The sequence below is a fragment of the Cupressus sempervirens genome, chromosome 10 (assembly GCF_028749045.1).
Source record: "Cupressus sempervirens isolate cs-2001-9-10 chromosome 10, ASM2874904v1, whole genome shotgun sequence".
Classification (NCBI taxonomy): Eukaryota; Viridiplantae; Streptophyta; class Pinopsida; order Cupressales; family Cupressaceae; genus Cupressus; species Cupressus sempervirens.
The window spans coordinates 496,804,199-496,824,468 of record NC_143127.1 but is presented as its reverse complement, the minus strand read 5'-3'; positions in this window follow the sequence as shown (position 1 = coordinate 496,824,468).

The window sequence follows — 20,270 nt, the reverse complement described above, 5'->3', positions numbered from 1 at the left end:
AGCATTTATTTAAAAATGAACTCTAAATATATTATTATTAAATTAAATAAATATTATCATGTTCTAAATTAAATCTTAAAACTTTTATCTTCAATTTAATTCTTTATATTTAATTAATTTCTCAATTAATTAAATATAATTAAATATTCATAATATCATAATAATTCTCCATTAAATTAAATTATTAATTTAATCTATTAATTAGACTTAATTAATAGAAATTCATCAAAGACTCACAAAACAACATACACACAAAATACTCATGGGTTTAAAAAGGGTAGACAGTCTGTTATGAGTCCTCCTTGTAGGACAAGTATTATAGGCTTAAGGCTAGGATTGGACCTGATCATTATCTTCCCATTCTCACCATTTGAGTATATGTAATAGGGCACGCTCATCCTGGCAATTCAGGGAAGTCGATGCCCGGTACCTGCATCTTGCATAAAAGACGAGCATGTACATGTATATAATATATCTAAACTAAACAGACAATGGCGAGGAGTGGTTCATCGTGTAGATCCTGACTAGCAGGTGACTACGACTCCCTCCCTTAACCACATCAAACACGTCAGACAAAAAGATAAAATAAACACACACACCATACACATGCAAGTATGGGGTAAGTATCATAGAAATCACAAGTCTAACATCAAATGCGTACATATAATAATGCATCTCTATCAATACAACATAATCATCATTAAAGACATCATGTTAACATTTTTATAAAAGAAATCATATTTACTAACTAGGATCATCAAAATATCATTAACAAAACATGAATGAAATCAACTAAGCAATTATAACTGATACATTTGTAATCAAAATCATGAAATAATATCATAATATTGTAAATCCAATATCTCTAAACTAATCAATGCATAAAATCAGCCTAAGGAATTTGACAATGATAACAGAAATGCGAACTAGGGGCAGACACTACATAAATGTGGTCTTCTCTTAATCTTCTAGAGTAATAATTATCTGATTGTATCCACTTTACCCATCTAGAAATGAGAAGTACTTCTTTCCAGACAAAGTATCCAAAACTTGATCAATAAAGGGAAAAGGAAAGTGATCCTTCTTTGTGGCATTATTTAATTCTCTATAATCTACACATATCCACCACTTACCTCCTTTCTTAGGTACAATAACTAATGGTGATACCCATTTGATATCAGGGATTGGATAAATGAATCCAACATCCAACAACTTCTATAACTTAGTCTTAACTATTTTGTGCAATGTTGGATCCTCTGAGGCTAATGGACTAACAAGCTTCCATCATTGATGTAGATCCTATAGGTGTAGAGTTTAGGGCTCAATCCTACCATATCCTTATAATCCCAAGTAAAGGCTTTTTCATGCTAATTGAGGAGTTTGGTTAACAATTCCAATTGTGATTGGGACAACTTGTTGTTTACATGGAGATTTGACCAGGAGAAAGTTCCATAGTGGTTTTTGATTCTACCATTGACACTTCTAGTACTAGACTTATAGCTACTTCACTTGGTAGTAGTTGATCAATTATCTCAGGGCTTGTTGGGTAGATACAGTCTTCATAGGTACATAACTTTCAGGTAGAACTCTCAACAATATCTCTGGCCATTGTACATTTATTGGTAAGAATGCTTTATACTACATCATCTTCCCCCTATATTTTTAGAAAAGAGTGCCTATGTAACATCATAATATGGGCTATATAATTCAACTCTTCCTTTTCATCCCCTAAATCTGGCCAAATAGGTTCTTCCAAGTCTGGTTGGGGTTGGGCGAGTGGATATAGCGCTAGCTTCCCTATGGTTTAACCATTTGAAATTGTCATACTGCCTAATCTACAACTAATTTTAGCATCAGTGGTGGCTAACTAGGGTCTCCCTAATATGAAAATATAGATAGAAAGTTTTAATTTAGGTGATAGGATAAGAAAATCAGCAAGGTATTCCCATGAATCTAAAGTCACTATCACATCTTCTATGAGACCATCTGGAGTGACAGTTGAACTATCAACAAGTTGTAACTCTATGGGAGTTTTCCTCAAGCCTTCCATACACAACATATGCATTGTATCTCTACTCATCACATTAATTGTTGCTCCCAAATCAACTAAAGCATTTTTCATAGCCTGTCCATTTATGATTAGATTAACTACTAGACTACTAGGATTTGAATACTTTTGTATCACTACCTTCCCTAACATGATATCTACTAATTGCTCAAAAACATGGACTATTTTAGCATCTTTCTTCTTCTACCCTAGCTTCTTAAGCCATGCTTCCTTAATATCCTTTCTGTAAAGAGTGACATCCTTGATAGCTTGGAATGGAGGAATTTGGATGTGCATGTTTTTCAACTACTCAACAATATCAAATGTCTCTTCCTCTTGGGATATAGATTTCTATTTGTTTATCCTATGTGGAAAGGGAGGATTCATTGAGGTATGGTCAGTAGTCCTACTAGGTACATCAGTTGGCGGGTTGGTATTTGGTAGTGTAGCTTCTAGAAGTGGTGTTGTAGGAGTGTCTGCAACTTTGATGATAATAGGGTATTATTGTGTAGGTAGAGTTGTACCTGATCTCAAATGGACATCAAATATCTCTAGTGAATATGTAAGGCACTACTAAGTATCGTTAGTGTCTATTTTTTGTTGTTGTTGCTTGTTGTTTGGATTTGGCTGAGATTGAGTAGGAAATTAGGTTGGCTTAGGATTAGTATTATTTGTGGTAGGAAGTGGCATTATTTTAGGTTGTTGCACTAGAGGTGGTAGTTGTGGGTTGCCAAATTTTGTTTAGGCCATTATGGAGGTCCCCTCCATTAGTTATTTTGCTGCCAATTTCCTTGCAGTAGTTTCCATTGATTCTGTTGCTTTTGCCACTAGTTATTTTGCTGATTGGGCTACTAGTTGTTTTGCTAGTTTTCTATTCATTATTTTTCTAATTAGGCCTCTAGTTATTTTGCTAGTTTTTCCAAGGAGGTTAGGAGTACTGAAAAGGATTCTGATAACTTTGGTTTTGCCATTGATTATTGTAAGGATTTGAAAATTGTAGAGGATCTTGAGGCATACCTTGTCTTGAAGCCCATGGTTGATGTTGAGCAATGAAGAACACTTGACCATTGTCCTTATCTATATTCATGTACTTTTTTGGTAGTTGTTGATTCTCTAGTTTGGCTACTAGCTTACATGTGTAGTCTTGTTTTTGTTTATGGCAATGAGGAGAGTACTTTGCCAATCATGATTTAGATTCTGCATACTTCTTCTTTGTGGTCATGGTGTCGAGATGTGTAGCAACATCATTTATGATGTCCTACTTGAAATCTAAGAGTAAATTAGATATCTCAAGCTTTGAAGTACCCTGGCTGATCTCTTTAGTGGTTGTGAATCGGTATCCTCTACCTTTCTTTACAGTCGACCTTGAGTAGTTAAGACATATTTTCTTGATGTCATCCCAAGAATATTGTTATATATCACCACTAGCCATCAACAAAAATATGGAAATAAGTTTTTGCTACTCTAATTTACACTGATATAAATAGTTTAATTATAATGTGAAATAATATTTTATCAAATTTAAAAATTATATTAATTGCAATTCTTGATAGGACATATTGTTGAGGGTCTGAAAATGATTTATCAATGAATAGAAAGGGGATCCTTTTTGGAAAAAAATAAAATCTATTTAAGAAGGCTGGATAAGAATATCAACATAAGGTTTTCTAGATGATTGACACTATCAAAAAATATAATAGGAGGATACACTGCAAGATCTTGGCATGTAGAAATTAGCATCTATAGAAAAATAACACATTACAATCGAATTCCAACCCAATCCTAGTAAGATAACTTTAGTTATCTTGGTCATTATCCATAAGATTGTGAAGCTTATATTGTTTACCATGGACCAAATTTTTAGAAATATTTAGAATAATTGAGAGGGGGGAAGGCGGGGTTGAATTAGTTACCATAGGTCCATAAGTACCATTTGAAAAATTGAACATCAAAAAATTCACTATTATGCTTATCCTACTATTGCTTGGTCTCTACTGTACTGATAAAAAAATTACCGTCCTAAACATAATATAGTTTGATGAATATAAAATTCATCAGATGTAAAGCATATAAAACATTCAACACAGGTTTGACAATGGGATTTATGTGTTAATCCAATTTGGGAAAAACCACCAACAATATGTCACCACTTTTTCACTCTTTCAAAGTGAGCTCTGTTAGGAGCCAACCCTATTAAAGGTCACAATACATCTATTAAATGTGACCTGGTTAGAGGATTTAATCACCCTATCAGGAGTGGCCTTGTTAGTGAACTTTGATCATTCCATTTAGAATGTCACCTTGCAAAAGGATTTACATAGACTATTAAGTCCTTCAAATGACTATTAAGTCAAACTCTATTAAAAATATTTCAATACAAACTACTTACAATGATTAGAAATAAAATAATAGGTTTTGATCTATGTGATTACAACTCCCTTTTGTAGGTTCATATCACTATTCAGTTCATGTGCTAATTCATTGATAAGATCCACCTTGTCAACTCTGTTCCTTAACTCCCTCAAGAACTCTTCAAGCAGTCATCCCCCTTCACATTAAAACTTAAACCTTCTACTCAGATTCACTTATCAACATCAACAATATATGTGCAAGAAATTCCTTTTGCTTCATCCTCACATTCACTCTTGTGTTCTTCTTTGTGCATTTCTATTCCACCTTTCTCTATGCGTATCCTTTCTCTCTCCTTAGTTTGACTCAATACCTCCTTAAATAGGTAATTCTTTCTTTTCCATTTTCCATAATTACCATAGATCTTATGGTTTACAAATTGGTTCATCAGATTCATTATATCTATTCATCTTCCCTCTTTTCTATAAACTACTCATTCTTCAAATTCAATAATAGGTATTATACCTAATCCTCTTCTTGAGTCTAATGATCTAATTCATAAATATTATCTTTGATGCGGTTTACATATCCTAAGAAATCAATTGAATTGGCTGGAAATCATGATTTCCTCAAACATATTCAAAATACTATTACTCAGCAATCACTAAGTTTTGACACTTGGTCATCACTTAATCAAGTAGTCACTGTAGAACTCTTTACCTTGGCATCAAATAAATTGCTTGGTTGATACTAATGCTCGGTTAACACTAGATTTTCCTGACACTTACTATGGTTCGATTGGCACTAGCATCACTCAACATTCCTTAATCTTTTACTCTATTTCTTGTCTTAGCTTTAGATTCTTGATATAAATAATCACTTTGTCCTATCAAAGTTTAACTAATCAAATTTTCATTTTATAAATCTCTCAAATCCTCTTCATCAATCAAATAGATATGACATTTAGATTAAGTAGTAACATGTCTTATTAGTAGATTTGACATCAATGACAAAACAACAATTGTTCCAATTGTAAGTTTCCAACAATTTCCCTCACCCTAGTTAGTGTCATTCAAGATAGTTATCCCTTCATAGGCCTATTTGGCCAAGTAGTCTTCCCCCTTGTTCCATTATCTAGGAACATGGAAAAAGCATATGTACTCAAAGTGGATGGCCACATATACAATATAACTGTCCTTGAGAACCATATAAGATTCCATATAATTATTCAATTGAAAATCTAAATAGGAAAAGAATAAATGTTAGAGAAATTCCATAATATCCTTGTATACCCACCTGTCTACTAGTATTTTAGTTTAGGATGTCAACCTCTTTTTAGACCACTTTTATGTGTATTTTAGATCATCAAATACATTCGGTGATGTTTTGATGTTATAACAATATCTTTTGATGATGTAGAATATTAATTATTTTATTATTTGATTTATATCATATTAGCCATATGACAATAATTGTTACGTATAGAATTCCTCCCTACCCCCGATGGGCTGGTGCCATTTGTTTGAATAATTCTTTTGTGGGAAGATGTGGGAAATATAGAGTATAACCAAGTTGAGGAGGGAAAACTAGCCTATTATTCTATGGGTAGTTTTAATCTAAGATTCTATATGTAATATCCCTCATGTGATGATTTTATGTACTTTTATGTCACTAACCCCATACCTACATGTGTATGGATGACATGCATGTTTTATGTGGCTGATATGATGAGTGATGGAGTCATAGTCCCTTTTTGTTGATGTATACATAATGTATCAATCCCTATCATTCCCTAACTTTTCAACCTTTAAACCTTTATCTCAGGAATCAACTTAATAGTAGCACATAATAGTATTCAACACATAAGAATATCCACATGATTGACACATAAATTTTGGTATCATGGAAAACCAACTTGGGTGAAAACCACAATGGGAATTAGTATCCACAAATTGTGTAGTCTTTTGAAGTACACTCTATGAGATGCTTAACCCTATTAGGAGTTATAAAGACATTTTTAGGTGCCACCCTACTAAGGGATTCACCTCTAGCCCTATTATGATCTTTTCCTTATTAGGAGTAGCCTAATTAAAGGATTTTAACCACTAATTAAAGTGCTACCCTATTAAAGGATTTGCAATAAAGGACCTATTGGTATCTACTTAGTTAAGAGATTTTGATAGCGATCAATATTAGGGAACAACATAAAGAATGATCTGTGAAATAGAACTAGCTCTTCTTGACTAGATCCACTAAAGCTCAAACACATTTCAAAACATACTAAACTCTACCCTATCTTTATTTCACATTTCACCCTTCATTTCATTAGCTTAGCCATGATCATTAACAACAAATTATTTAACCTTTACCAATATATATTGGACTTTCAAGTCCATTGCCTTAATCAAGACCTAGAATTTGAAATCAACATGTATTTAAAATATAATTCTTAGATCCAACTAACATAACAAAAATCTTAAACTAGAAAACATATTTACAAGATCACACTGAATAATTCATAGAATTTTATTCAAAGAGGCCAAACATGTTTTGATCAAACACTTTCTTCCTCCAGAATCTTCTCCACATATTATTGTGAAACAATGTGATGTTAGAGCATCACCTTTGGTCATGTATCCATGTTAGTAGATCATGAATAACTTATGTATATCTATTACAACCTTAACACCGATCATCAGTCACCAATTTTTTGATTGTCAGTAGAGAACTCATTACTCTTGAAACTTTCAATGATTCTACCACTATTTCACTAATCATACTAATTAGTTATTGCTGTAACTATATTAGCTTGACTATTCTATTTACATCATCCTAAGATTACTTCACTTGACTCATCATAGATTTGAAAAACCAATAAAATCACTTATTACTTGCCACTAACTTTTCTAACAATTGCATTGTTAATTAACACGATCATCTATATCTTCAGTTCAATAGTAGAGGTTATATCATAGACCTTCAAAGACACATCCAATTCTCTCTTGATGATCATAACCAATAAAATTCACTGCAACACTTTTCTCATCATGTTTATACTTTTCAATATATAAGTAGCACTTGGTCAATAGTTGACATCAATGACAACACAATAATTGACCATCTTACAATAAAATTTGTACCATCACATTACTATCATCACTTTCTATCACAACATAAACTATGCAAAAAAATCCCCCTTTGGCATTTATGGAAACATTTTCTATACTACTATGCTCCTAGTTTGTACAAAAATGTATTCATCAAAAATTAGCACTAGGAAACACTGTTTTTGTCTTATACCACTTATTCATATGCTTCCCATTACACTAGACTTGATGTAAAAGAATACTGGGTGTAAGGGAAATCTTGCATCACCCAAAAATATTTTTTTTTAATCTTTTCAATAAGGGTTGTTTTAGTATAGAGTTTCTAGTTGTGAGAACCTAGTATTTTTAGTAATTTGGTCATATGAGCTCAAAATGCTATGATTTTATAGATGGAGATTGATCTTAGATATATAAAATTTCTAGTTGAGTTTCATTTCTATATCATATATATTGGTGAAGTTATTGAAGTTTTTTGGTATAAAAAATTGAGCTCAATTTTGAAGACCTCAGAAGCTCTAAAATAAGGTCAAACCTCTATCAAAGGATGCTTGTATGATTAGGTATTGCAAATCAAGAGTTTTAATTTTCAAAAAGTGGTTATAATAGCCAATTGGTTCTACATTAAAAAGTTATGGCCTCCAAAAGTTGGGCTACTTGAAAATATGATTTGTAATTATTTTGAGCTGACTCTAATGTAATAAATATGATAATTTTAGGATTGGTTAATCTCAAATATTAGGGATAAATTCTAGAAGCTTCCTACGTGGTGAAAAATTTCCTATCTAAGGAAGGCCCATAGGGTTTGGTGGTTTGTGTTTCAATTATGTAATTTTTTTGAGAAAAATGACAAAATTTACATCAATGTTCATTGTTTAGGGTTTTACATTGTTAAAAGTATTTAAAGATTTACCTAAGAGTGTAAAAAACCTACCAAACCCTTATATTACCCTCTAACATTTTGTTTCATCATTACTTTAAGTTCACTTAAGTTATGGATTTTATGTCACACATTGGGGCCTTTTTATTTTACTTTATGACTATCACATTATTATTTTTATGTCTCCTAATTGTTATCTTTAATTTTTCCTAAATTCCTTAGTCTTCTGGAATGCTTTATCTTTTTGAGTGTTCCTTTTTAAACTATTCTCATGCCTTATACATGTTAATGTATCACATACTCACATTGTTTTCCATCTTGGTATTTTAATCCTTATGAGTCTTTGAGAATGTGCCACCTATATTTCTTGGTCCCACGAAGTCTCTCCTAAGTTCTTCAAGGGTCACAATCTAATTGGACAATGGACAAGATTTTACATGGATAAAGTTGTTGTTATTAATGTTTTCAAACTTGCAAGATTTCTACATGTTTCTAGTTCCTTTATGCACTTAGTTGGGCCAATGAATTCTTGTTTATGATTGGTTAAAACTTTGTACATCAGAAAGGTGGACCCCTTATTTCTTTAATGATGAATCTTTACCTATAGTTATAAAGTAAAGTCCCACAAGATAACTAAGAGCGCGGGGGAGGGTGGGGGGTGGGGGTGGTGGGGGTGAATCAGTTATGCAATTTAAACAACTCTCAATATCTTATTTGATTCAAAAACATATAAATAGTAGATACAACAATCATAGAAAGATAACCATACACAATAAAACCATATCTATTAACTAGGTAAACCCTTGATTAGAGAGAAAACTTTGGTTGGGATGGTTTCCACAAGATGGTGTACCAATATAAAAGTTCCTTGTGAAAGGATGGACCCTATTTAGAGTCAATGAAATACAATTAGTACATATGAGTCCCTATTAAGAGAATTTGAATCCTTGTTAGGAATTGAAAGGAAGGTAGATGGACCAATTGTCCAAACAACTTCAATACTATCCTCATTGAATAATACAAGCATACATCAACAAATACCCAACAACAACTTCTCTTGCCAAATATAGTTCCTTGTAATGTCATTATTCCTCAACTACACCAATTACTTCTCTGATCAAAAAGATATTTGCATGTAAGCTCACACAATACATAACATCATATAATCTGGATTGGATATCAATCTCAAGTTCACATAACAAAAAAATGATCTCACTAATGATTACAACCAAGGAAATGGCCTTTCCTTTATACCAAGTCCTAAATTAAGCTATTGAGTTGGCCTTGAGGTTTTCCCAATTAAAAATAATAATATAGGACCAACTTAAGATATTATATTACTCATTACATTATAATATTACATCTTTTCATAATACAAGAAATATATTGGCTCTCAGTCTTTATCACTTTCCATACAATGAACATTTGAGCATGCCCGATTAACCAAATCATCTTAAGCATGTCTTCACCTTTTTCTAAGCTCTCTTAACCAGATTCTATCTCTGTTAGGGGATACAATCCAAACAATAGTACCCACTTTCCTAAAATTCTATCTAAAATCTACATTGACCAAATCCATAATAACCCTATCCACTCTTCATATTTCCATACATCCTCAAACTATGCAAAGCCAAACTCTATCTGCTACTCTCTTGGTCTTCAAAGAATAAATAATATGTTAACATCAATAAAAAAGTCTATCATGAATGCAACATACAACTATCTAATTATGTCTTCAACACTGCTAGGATACTCTCCCATAAGAATACCACCATCATTAATACTAACAATGTCCGCCTTTAGCATTGATGAAAACATAGATAAAAATATCTAAGTTCCATGAATACTAAAAAAATCCAAGCTCCATGAATACCAAATGTATATCTGCTGCATGTAATACCCCATTCATGTTGTCCATGAATTTCATCTATACTATAGTCAATATACACAAGGAAAGTGTTAATCTCCCCCATACATCAAAATCTTTACAAATCCTCTTAAAATCCTCTTCATCAATAAAATCTTCAAATCCTCTCCATCAATCAACATGAATATCTCCCTTAAACATATCTCTCCTAGAATGTTTTTATGTTCTACTCTCCTCATAAGATGTCTCTAAAAATTCATATCAAAGTATGTTTTTCATATGTTACTCTCCCCTTTGAAATCAATGACAAATGTATCATGATGTCAATTCTCTAAGTATTATCTACAAAAAGCTTAAGTGTCCAAAGATTCTATTAAATACCAATTACCAAGAGTCCTTCATGGTTCAACTCAAACATAGATACTCCTCATAGAGGAAGCATCAAACATCCAATCTATATAAGGAAATGGTGCTATGTTACAACTAGAGTGATGCAATCTTTGCATCAACTACTCAAAAGTAGGTTGGTGCATGACCCAAAACATGCCTCTCAAGTACTCAAATGTGTCCTTTTCCAAAGGTTTTGTAAATATGTATACTATTTTCTCCTTTTTGCTAACATACTTCAATCTAATCTCTTTCTCTGCAATTTTCTCTCTCAAAAAGTAGTACTTAATAGATATATGATTTCTCTTTGAATGTAATATTGGATTCTTGGACATACTCACTTTACTTGTTTTATTAAAATGTATGATAGCATGCTCGATAAACTCAATCCAAATGTCTTTCAACATCTTCTTCATCCAAATAATCTAATTACAACTACTTTTTGTTTCTATGTACTTTGTTTCTGCCATACTTTGTGAAATACAATCCTATTTCTTACTTAGCCAAGATTCCAATCTTCTTGCCAAGAAAAAAGATCCACCACTAGTACCTTTTCTATTATCTACAATTACCACCCAATTTGCATTAGTGTATGCACATAAGGTGAAATAATTTGATATGTCATACCATAGTCAATTAGGTGTGCCTTTTAAATATCTAAAAATTATTTTTACTACTATAGAATGTGTTTTTTTAAGATCTTCTAGAAATCTTGCCACAATTCCAAGTATGTTAGCAATATTAGGTATAGTGTGTGTCATATAATATAATCCACCAATCATATATCTATACTTTTTCTATTTAAAAGTAGGGGATTCATCTTTGCTAGACAATTTACATCCAATTACCATAGGTTTACAACATTCCAAACCAAATCTCTTCAATAAATCTTTAAGATACTTAGCTTGTGATATAAAAATACCATCTTTGTTCTATACAATGTGAAATCCTAAGAAATATTTCATCTCATCAATCATACTCATCTCAAACTCATGTTAGAAACAATAGTCCACCAAAATAACTAAGAGGGGGGTGGGTGGTGTGAATCAGTTATCCAACAATTAAAACATTTATCTTCTTTAAAAAAACTCAACCATTCAACCAAAGTAAACAAAAACCATAATAAGATGCACATAGACAATTATACCAAATATGTTGACTAGGGAAAACCTTGGTGGGAATGATACCCACAAGATGATATACAAGTATAAATATTCCTTATTGGAGGATGGACCCTATTAGGAGTCTATTACAACATTTAGTACAATAAGTCCCTATTAGGAGACTTTTGAATCCCTATTAGGAGATTCCAACCCTATTAGGAGTTGTGCCAACCCTGTATGCAAGATGAGCCCACTGCCCAAATATGCAATTTCAACTACAAGAAGAGCTCATTGCTCAAACAATTAATTTATTGGTATCTTCTTCTTTCCTCTGTCCTTTCCTCTATCCTATCAACTAGACCAATCATTGTTAGACCTTGTAGACTAGGTCATGAACCTTGGATCCAAATACCAAACCTCAGATCACTCAGCAAAACATCAGCAATGAAGTTTCCTTCACTTCCACATTATTCTACTCAACTTCGTATTCTGCACTCTTTTCTACTTATCGTCAATCATTCAGTCATATCAACATATCATTTATATCCCATGATAAAGAAAAATGTCCTTACTTTATATCAAGTCCAAAAAAAAAATCCCTAAGTGGACTGTTAGTCCTTCTCAATTAAATATAATAGGACCACACGAAGAACATGTTACATTTAGTAATAACCTTAATCTTCTACCTTACAACTTGAATAACTTTCTGTACATGCAATATTATGATGAATTAGCTTAGCCATTTCATCCTCAACATGTATTCTTCATGTACTCAACCTCGATCATCAAGATATCAACTCTACTAAGAGATATAACAAGTTTACTAGAACATGCCTTTGTAAACTCTATCTCAAAACAAACATCACCAAAACTTACAAAACTTCTTCTAGACTTATCCTTTCTACTTCTAATGTTAACTTCATATACTAGATACTTATAAGTATCTCTCATAACCTTGGGTGGTTATTGTAATTGACTAGATATCCTTACCAACTTGATCTTTTTGCTGCTCTTCTGTGGTATGACATCAATGACAAACTTAGTCATGAATGTAACATACCATCAAACCAATCTTACAAAGATCTCTCCAATATTCCAAAAATCTTCCCCTTTGGAATTGATAGCAACATAGATGAAAAACATATAGTTCTAAGAATTCCAACAAAAGATAGACAGTCTTCAAATCCACTTCATCAATCATACTCTCCCATTGATATACCTCAATGTTCTCTATACCAAACTATCATTACAAATACTGTGCTTATGCCAAAAATCTTCCTCAACATATTTCCAAAATTCTCCTTAGCATTATTTTTTCCTACAATACTTCTTCCCATAGTAAGATGCCAAACTTCTCCACCATCATATGATGTTTTCATGCCAAACTCTCCCCCATAGACATCAATGTCAAAGGTTTCTACAACCAGCATCTCTACCACAATTGATACTTATTTAGCTCGAGTGTCAAAAGACACTATTCAAAAAAATATCAACAATAGTCCTAGATGACATTGTCCATCATGGATACTTCCTCCATACAAGAAGCATCAACATCTAGTCTAGACAAACAATGGTGCTCTGTTACCCTAGACTGATGCATTCTTGCATCTTCTACTCTGATGTAGGAAGAGGCTTAGTAAATATATCTGTAATCTTCTCTTTTGTGCTCACATACTCTAATTTTATTTCCTTTTCTACAACTTTTCTCTCAACATATGATACTTAATCCAAATGTGCTTTGTCCTCAAATATAATACTAGATTTTTAGACATATTTACTGTGCTTGTGCTATCACAATGAATAACAATAGGTTCATTGATTTCTATCCTTATATCCTTCAATATCTACTTCATCCAAATTACTTGATTGCAATTATTTACTACTATCACATACTCTACTTCTACTGTACTTTGAAATGTACAATCCTACTTCTTGCTTAACCAAGAAACCAATCTTCCTCTAAGAAAGAAATCTCCTCCACTAGTGCTCTTTTTTTCATCCATATTTCCTACCCAATCTACATTAGTATAAGAACTTAGAGTAAAATCATTAGATCTATCATACCATAATCCAAAATCAGATGTTCCTATCAGATATCTAAATATCCTTTTCATTGTTGTGTAATGTGCTTCTCTGGGATCAACCTAGAATCTTGTAATAATTCCAACTACATTTTCTATATCTAGCTTTGTGTGAGTTAGATATTTAAAACCTCTAATCATAGATCTATACTTCTTCTACTCAATAGTAGGTGTCCCATCCTTTGTAGATAACTTGTGTCTAGTTACCATAGGTGTTCCAATAGGTTTACATGTTTCCAAACCAAACCTTTTATGTAAATCCTTCAATTACCTAGTCTAAGAAATAAAGATTCCTTCTTTATTCTATACTACTTGCAATCTAAGGAAATATTTCATCTCTCCTATCAATACTCATTTCAAATTCTTTCTTCATTTCTTCTAAAAACTTATTACTTTCTTCATCATTTCCTCCAAATATAATGTCATCAACAAATATTACCAAAATCATCAAATCATCATCAATTTCTTTCCAATATAGATTGCTATCTACCATACCTTTTCTATATTTGAGCTTTTTCAAATGCTTGTCCAACCTGGCATACCAGGTTTTGGGTGCTTGCTTCAATCTATACAATGCTTTCCTCAATCTACATACTATGTCCTTGTTATCCATTGAAGGACATCCTTCAGGCTGATCAATGTATACCTCTACTTCAAGTTCTCCAATTAGAAATGTTGACTTGAAATCCATCTGATATACTCTAAATTTCTTCTGTGCTGCATAGGCTAAGAATAATCTTACAACTTCTATTCTAGCCACTAGAGCATAAGTCTCCTCATAATATATTCCTTCTTACTATGAGTAACCTTTACATAACAATCTTTCTTTGTTTCTTACAACTTCTCCTTGCTCATTCATCTTGTTCTTGAATACCCATTTAGTTCCTATCACATTCTTTTTTGTTGGTTTGGGGACCAATTCCTATGTCTCATTCTTTTCCATATGATCTAATTCCTCTTTCATAGCTTGTTTCCAATATTCATCTTTACATGCTTCACCTACATTCTTAGGCTCAACTTGAGATATCAAGCACAGTTCTTCATTCACTCTACTTCTTGTCATCACACTTTTGTCTTTGCTTTTGATGATCTATTCAGATGGGTGATTCTTTATCATGTTCTTTTCTAAAGTAGGAGTTGCTATCTCAATTCTTGAATCTACTAAAGGTTTCAAGCTTTGTTCCTTCCTTTGCTCTCCTTCATTCTACAGATCATTGTTAGTCTCAAGAAATACCTCATCATTCCTTGGCTTAGTAATAAAAACATAATCGTCTAAATGATAATCAACTATTCTGTCTTGTACTCTAAATTTCTCATCAATTCTCACATTTTCACTTTCCATGATAGTCTTAGTTCTTTGATTATAACATCTATAAGCCTTTATTTTCAATGAATAACCAAGAAACATACCTTCATCACTTCTAGCATCAAACTTACCAATATCATCACCTCTTTTTATGTAACACTTACTACCAAATATTCTAAAATACTTAACTATAGGTGATTGACCAAACCATAGTTCATAAGGTGTCTTGTTTGTGTCTTTCCTAATTTGCACTCTATTCATAGTGTAGATTGCTGTATTCATAGCTTCTCTCCAAAATGTCTTGGATACATCATTCTATGCTAACATAGCTCTTACAACTTTTGTAACAAACTTATTTCTTCTCTCTACAATACCATTCTATTCAGGGGTTCTCATAGTTGATAGCTAACTCTTAATTCCATTTTCTTCACAACATATTTCTCTTTAAGAAATGCAACCCACATCATTCTAGAAAAATCATCAACTAGAATCATAAAATAAGTTTCACCATAGAATCCTCTAGTCTTTGTAGGACCACTGAGATCTATGTGTAAAATCTCCAACTTTGTTGTAGTGGTAAACTTCTTGTTGGGAAAAGAAGTTTTGTTATGCTTTGCCAAAACACACTCCTTGCAAATTGTGTTAGTAGGCTTTACAATATTTGGAAAATCTCTAACATCAAACATTCTCCTTGTCCCAACAATACTATCAAATTTTATATGAAAAATCTCTTATGCCATAACCAACTGTCATCTACCTTTGCAACCAAATCAGTAGGATTCAATTGAAATACATTACTTCTAGATTTCTTTCCTGTTCCAATTACCTTTCCATCTTTATCTCTGATCATACATGTATTTTCTATGGATTGTAACTAATAGCCTTTGTTTACTAGTTGTTCAACACTCAAAATATTGTGCTTTAAACCATCAACAAGGTGTACATCCTTAGCATTAGTTTTACCATCAAGATTTATAGATCCAATTCCTTTTACTTGGCATCCTGCATTATTTCAACTCTGGCAATTCCTCCATCCTAAATTTTGAAGTTGACAAACTTGTTCATGTCACCAATCATATGATTTGAACAACCATTATTAATTATCCAGTTAGATTTCTTCTCAACCTATGATACCAAAGTTACCTTCTCTAGAATTTATTGCTTAATTGACACAAATCCAATTTCAACATCAATAACACTTAATGCTTGTTCATCAGAATCATAATCTTCATTTGCATACAAATAATCTCTATCCTTTCTAGGATTGTGATTTCCTTTATACCTTTTCTCCCTTTTAGGACACTTAGATGCCTAATGACCATATTCATCACAAGTCCAACATTTAAAGATTTTCTTAACTCCTTTTTCTCTTCTTACTAGAAGGGCTACTACTTCATCATTATTTCTATCTTCCTCATATTTTCTGCTACTAGCAAAATCTCATCTAGCACTTGTGCTCCTTGATAGGTTAGGTCAAATATTCAGGGCATTAAATACTATCTTTGTTCTGGTCAATTCTCTAGATTATCTAAGTTCATTCTCAACTATTTCAAGTCTTCTAAGCAATGTCTCCTTTGTGAAATCTTTGGTACAGGATGTCAACAACTATATCATCTAAACTATTGACTCGAATGGTGTTGTTAGAGTCTTTAATATCTTTCATATGACCTAATCACCTTCTTTGTTTTCTACTTGAGCTTTAGTACCTACAATAATTTTTGATATCCAGCCTATATATGTTCTTACAAATTCATCTTCCATCATCTTAACATCTTGAAATGCACAAATCCAACTTTGTAGCCTCAACTTCTTAGAATGTGCATCACTTCAAAACTATTTTCCAAAGCTTTCCAGGTCAAATTTGAAGTAGCATAGTGATTGTACCTAATTGTACTCCTTTTCAAGAAGTGCAGTCAATAGTGCTTCCCTAGCTCTCATGTCACACATGAAAAGATCTCTTTTTACTTCGGAGCAACTTTCCAATTCCTTTTCTTCAATGATTTTCTTCTCTGATTTTGTCAAGATCCAATATCTTAGACTCATACACAATAAATGTGTCTTCTTCTTTTCCTTCTAGCTATCATAGATTATTCCATCAAACTTCATACTATCTTTCCTAAACATTTTTGCAATGGATCTCCTAAACCTGTTAAACTTTTTCTTCAAGGACTTAATGCTCTAATACCAATTGTTAGAAATAATAGTCCACCATTAAAAAAATTATCTTCTTTAAACAAACTTAACCATTCAACCAAAGTAAACAACAACCATAGTAAGATGTACATAGGCAATTACACCAAATATGTTGACTAGGGAAACACTTGATTAGAGGGAAAACTTGGGTGGGAATGATGTCCACAAGATGATGTGCTAATATAAATATTCCTTGTTAGAGGATGGACCTTGTTAGGAGTATATTACAACATTTAGTGTAATGAGTCCATATTAGGAGACTTTGAATCCCTATTAGGAGCTTCCAACCATGTTAGGAGTTGTGCCAACCTTGTTAGGAGTTGTGCTACAATGTGTGTGACAAAAGCCCACCACCCAAACATGCAATTTCAACTACAAGAAGGGTTCATTTCTCAAACAAGTAATTTACTGGTATCTTCTTCTTTCTTCTATCTTTTACTCTATCCTATCAACTAACCAATCACTATTAGACCTTGTAGACTAGGTCACAAACCTCAGATTCAAACACCAAACCTTGAATCACTTAGAAAAACCTTGACAATGAAGTTTCCTTCACTTTTGCACTATTTTGCTTAACTTCACATTCCACACTCTTTGCTTCTTAGCATCAATCATCCAGTCATATCAACATGTCACTTACATCCCATGATAAAGGAAAATGTCCTTCCTTTATATCAATTCCATAAAACAATTCCCTAAGTTGACTATTAGTCCTTCTCAATTAATTATTATAGGACCACATTAAGAACATGTTACACTTAGCGATAACCTTAATCATCTACCTTGTAACTTGAATAAATTTTTGTACATGCAATATTATGATGAGTGAGCTTAGCCATTTCATCTTCAACATGTTTTGTTCATATCCTAAATCTTGATTATGAATATATCAACTCTACTAAGAGATATAAAATTTTTATCGAAACATGCCTCTGTAAACTCTATCTCAAAACAAACATCACCAAAACTTACATAAGTTATTCTAGACTTATCCTTTCTACTTATAACATTAACTTCATATACTAGATACTTAGAAGTATCTCTCATAACTTTGGATGGTTATCATGATCAACTAGATGTCCGTACCAACTTGATCTTTTTGTTGTTCTTCTATCAGATGCCAAAGAAGACATCATGCTATGTTGACATCAATGATAAATTCAATCATGAATGTAATAAACCATCCCAAAAATCTTTCCAATCTTCCAAAAAATGCTTCTTCACTTCTTCTAAAAATACCTTACTTTCTTCATCATTAGCTCCAAAAATAATGTCATCCACAAATACCTCAACAATCAATAAGCCACTATCATTCTTTCCCAAATACAAATCAATATCAACATTACCTTTTAAAAATCCCAAACTTGTCAAATACTTATCAAATTTGCATACTAGACTCTATGTGCTTATTTCAATCCATACAATTTCTTCTTAAATTTGCAAACCATATCCTTGTTATCTATTAAAGGAAAACCATCAGGCTGCTCAATGTATGTCTCTTCTTCTAGCTCACCATTTAGAAAAGCTGATTTGACATCCATTTGATAAAATATAAAAATCTTTTCAGCTAAATATGCCAAAAATATTCTCACTGCTTCTAATCTAGTAGTAGGTGAAATTTTTTCTTCAATGTCAATTCCTTGTTGTTGCAAATAACCTTTACATAATAGAATTTTTTTGTTTCTTGCAACCTCACCTTATTCATTCATATTGTTTCTAAATACCCATTTAGTGCCAACAAAATTCTTATCCTTAGGTCTAGGAACCAATTCCCATGTTTTATTGTTCTCAATTTTCTCTAGTTCATTCATAGCTTTATTCCAATAGTCATCCTTATAAGCTTCATCAATACTTTTAGGTTCAACTTGAGAAATTAAACATAGTTCTTCTTGTACCTTGTTACTTGTCATAACTCCTCTATCTTTAGTTCCAATGGTATTTTCAATAGGATGTTTCTTTATCAAATTTTTGTTAGGTGTCACTACTTCAACTTTGATTTTTTTTCTAGGTTTAGATCTAAGTTATTATCTCTACTCTTCTCTTCATACTTCTATTTGAATTGCATTCTCCAAATCAGTATCAGTCTCATAAAATAATTCCCACTCAATATTGTCTTTGTTAGTCCTTGGATTAGTCTCTTCATTAGAATTATAATCAAGTATCATTTATTGAATTCTAAACTTTTCATTAACTCTCACATTTTTACTCTTTATAATAGTTTTAGTTCTTTAATTAGAATATCTATATGCCTTTCTTTCAATGAATATCCAAGAAACATACCTTCATCACTTCTTGAGTCAAACTTTCCAATATCATCATTTCTTTTAGTGTATCATTTACTTCCAAAGATTCCAAAATATTTAATAGATGGTGTATGTCCAAACCAAAGTTCATAATGTTAGAAATATGGATTACGACAAAGGGGGGGGGGGGGAGTGAATTAGTAATCTACAAGCTTTAGTCACCAACTAGATATTATCACTTACTTTCAACCATGCATAACAAAGTAATAAAGTAATGTTGAATAGTAATAGTAAAAATGCACAAAGATAACTCATGACACCATATTTTGATAATTAGGAAAACCCTAGCCAAGGGAAAACCCCAGTGGGGATGATATCCACTAGATAATATACTGATACATAAGTTTCTTGTTAGGAGTCAATGAGAAAACTTAGTATAAGAAGTCCTTGTTAGGAGACTTTGAATCCATGTTAGGAGATTCCAACCCTGTTAGGAGTTGAGGTATAATGTATGCAAGATGAGCCCACTACCCAAACATGAAATTTCAACTACATGAAGAGCTCTATACTCAAACAAATAATTTACTATTATTTTCCTTCCTTGTCTGATCTCTAATCTTTAGCTCAATCTCAGATCACCAAATAAAACTTTGCATATATCACTTTCACAAAAGTTTGCTCACTTCATAATCTTACTAGATAACACTAAT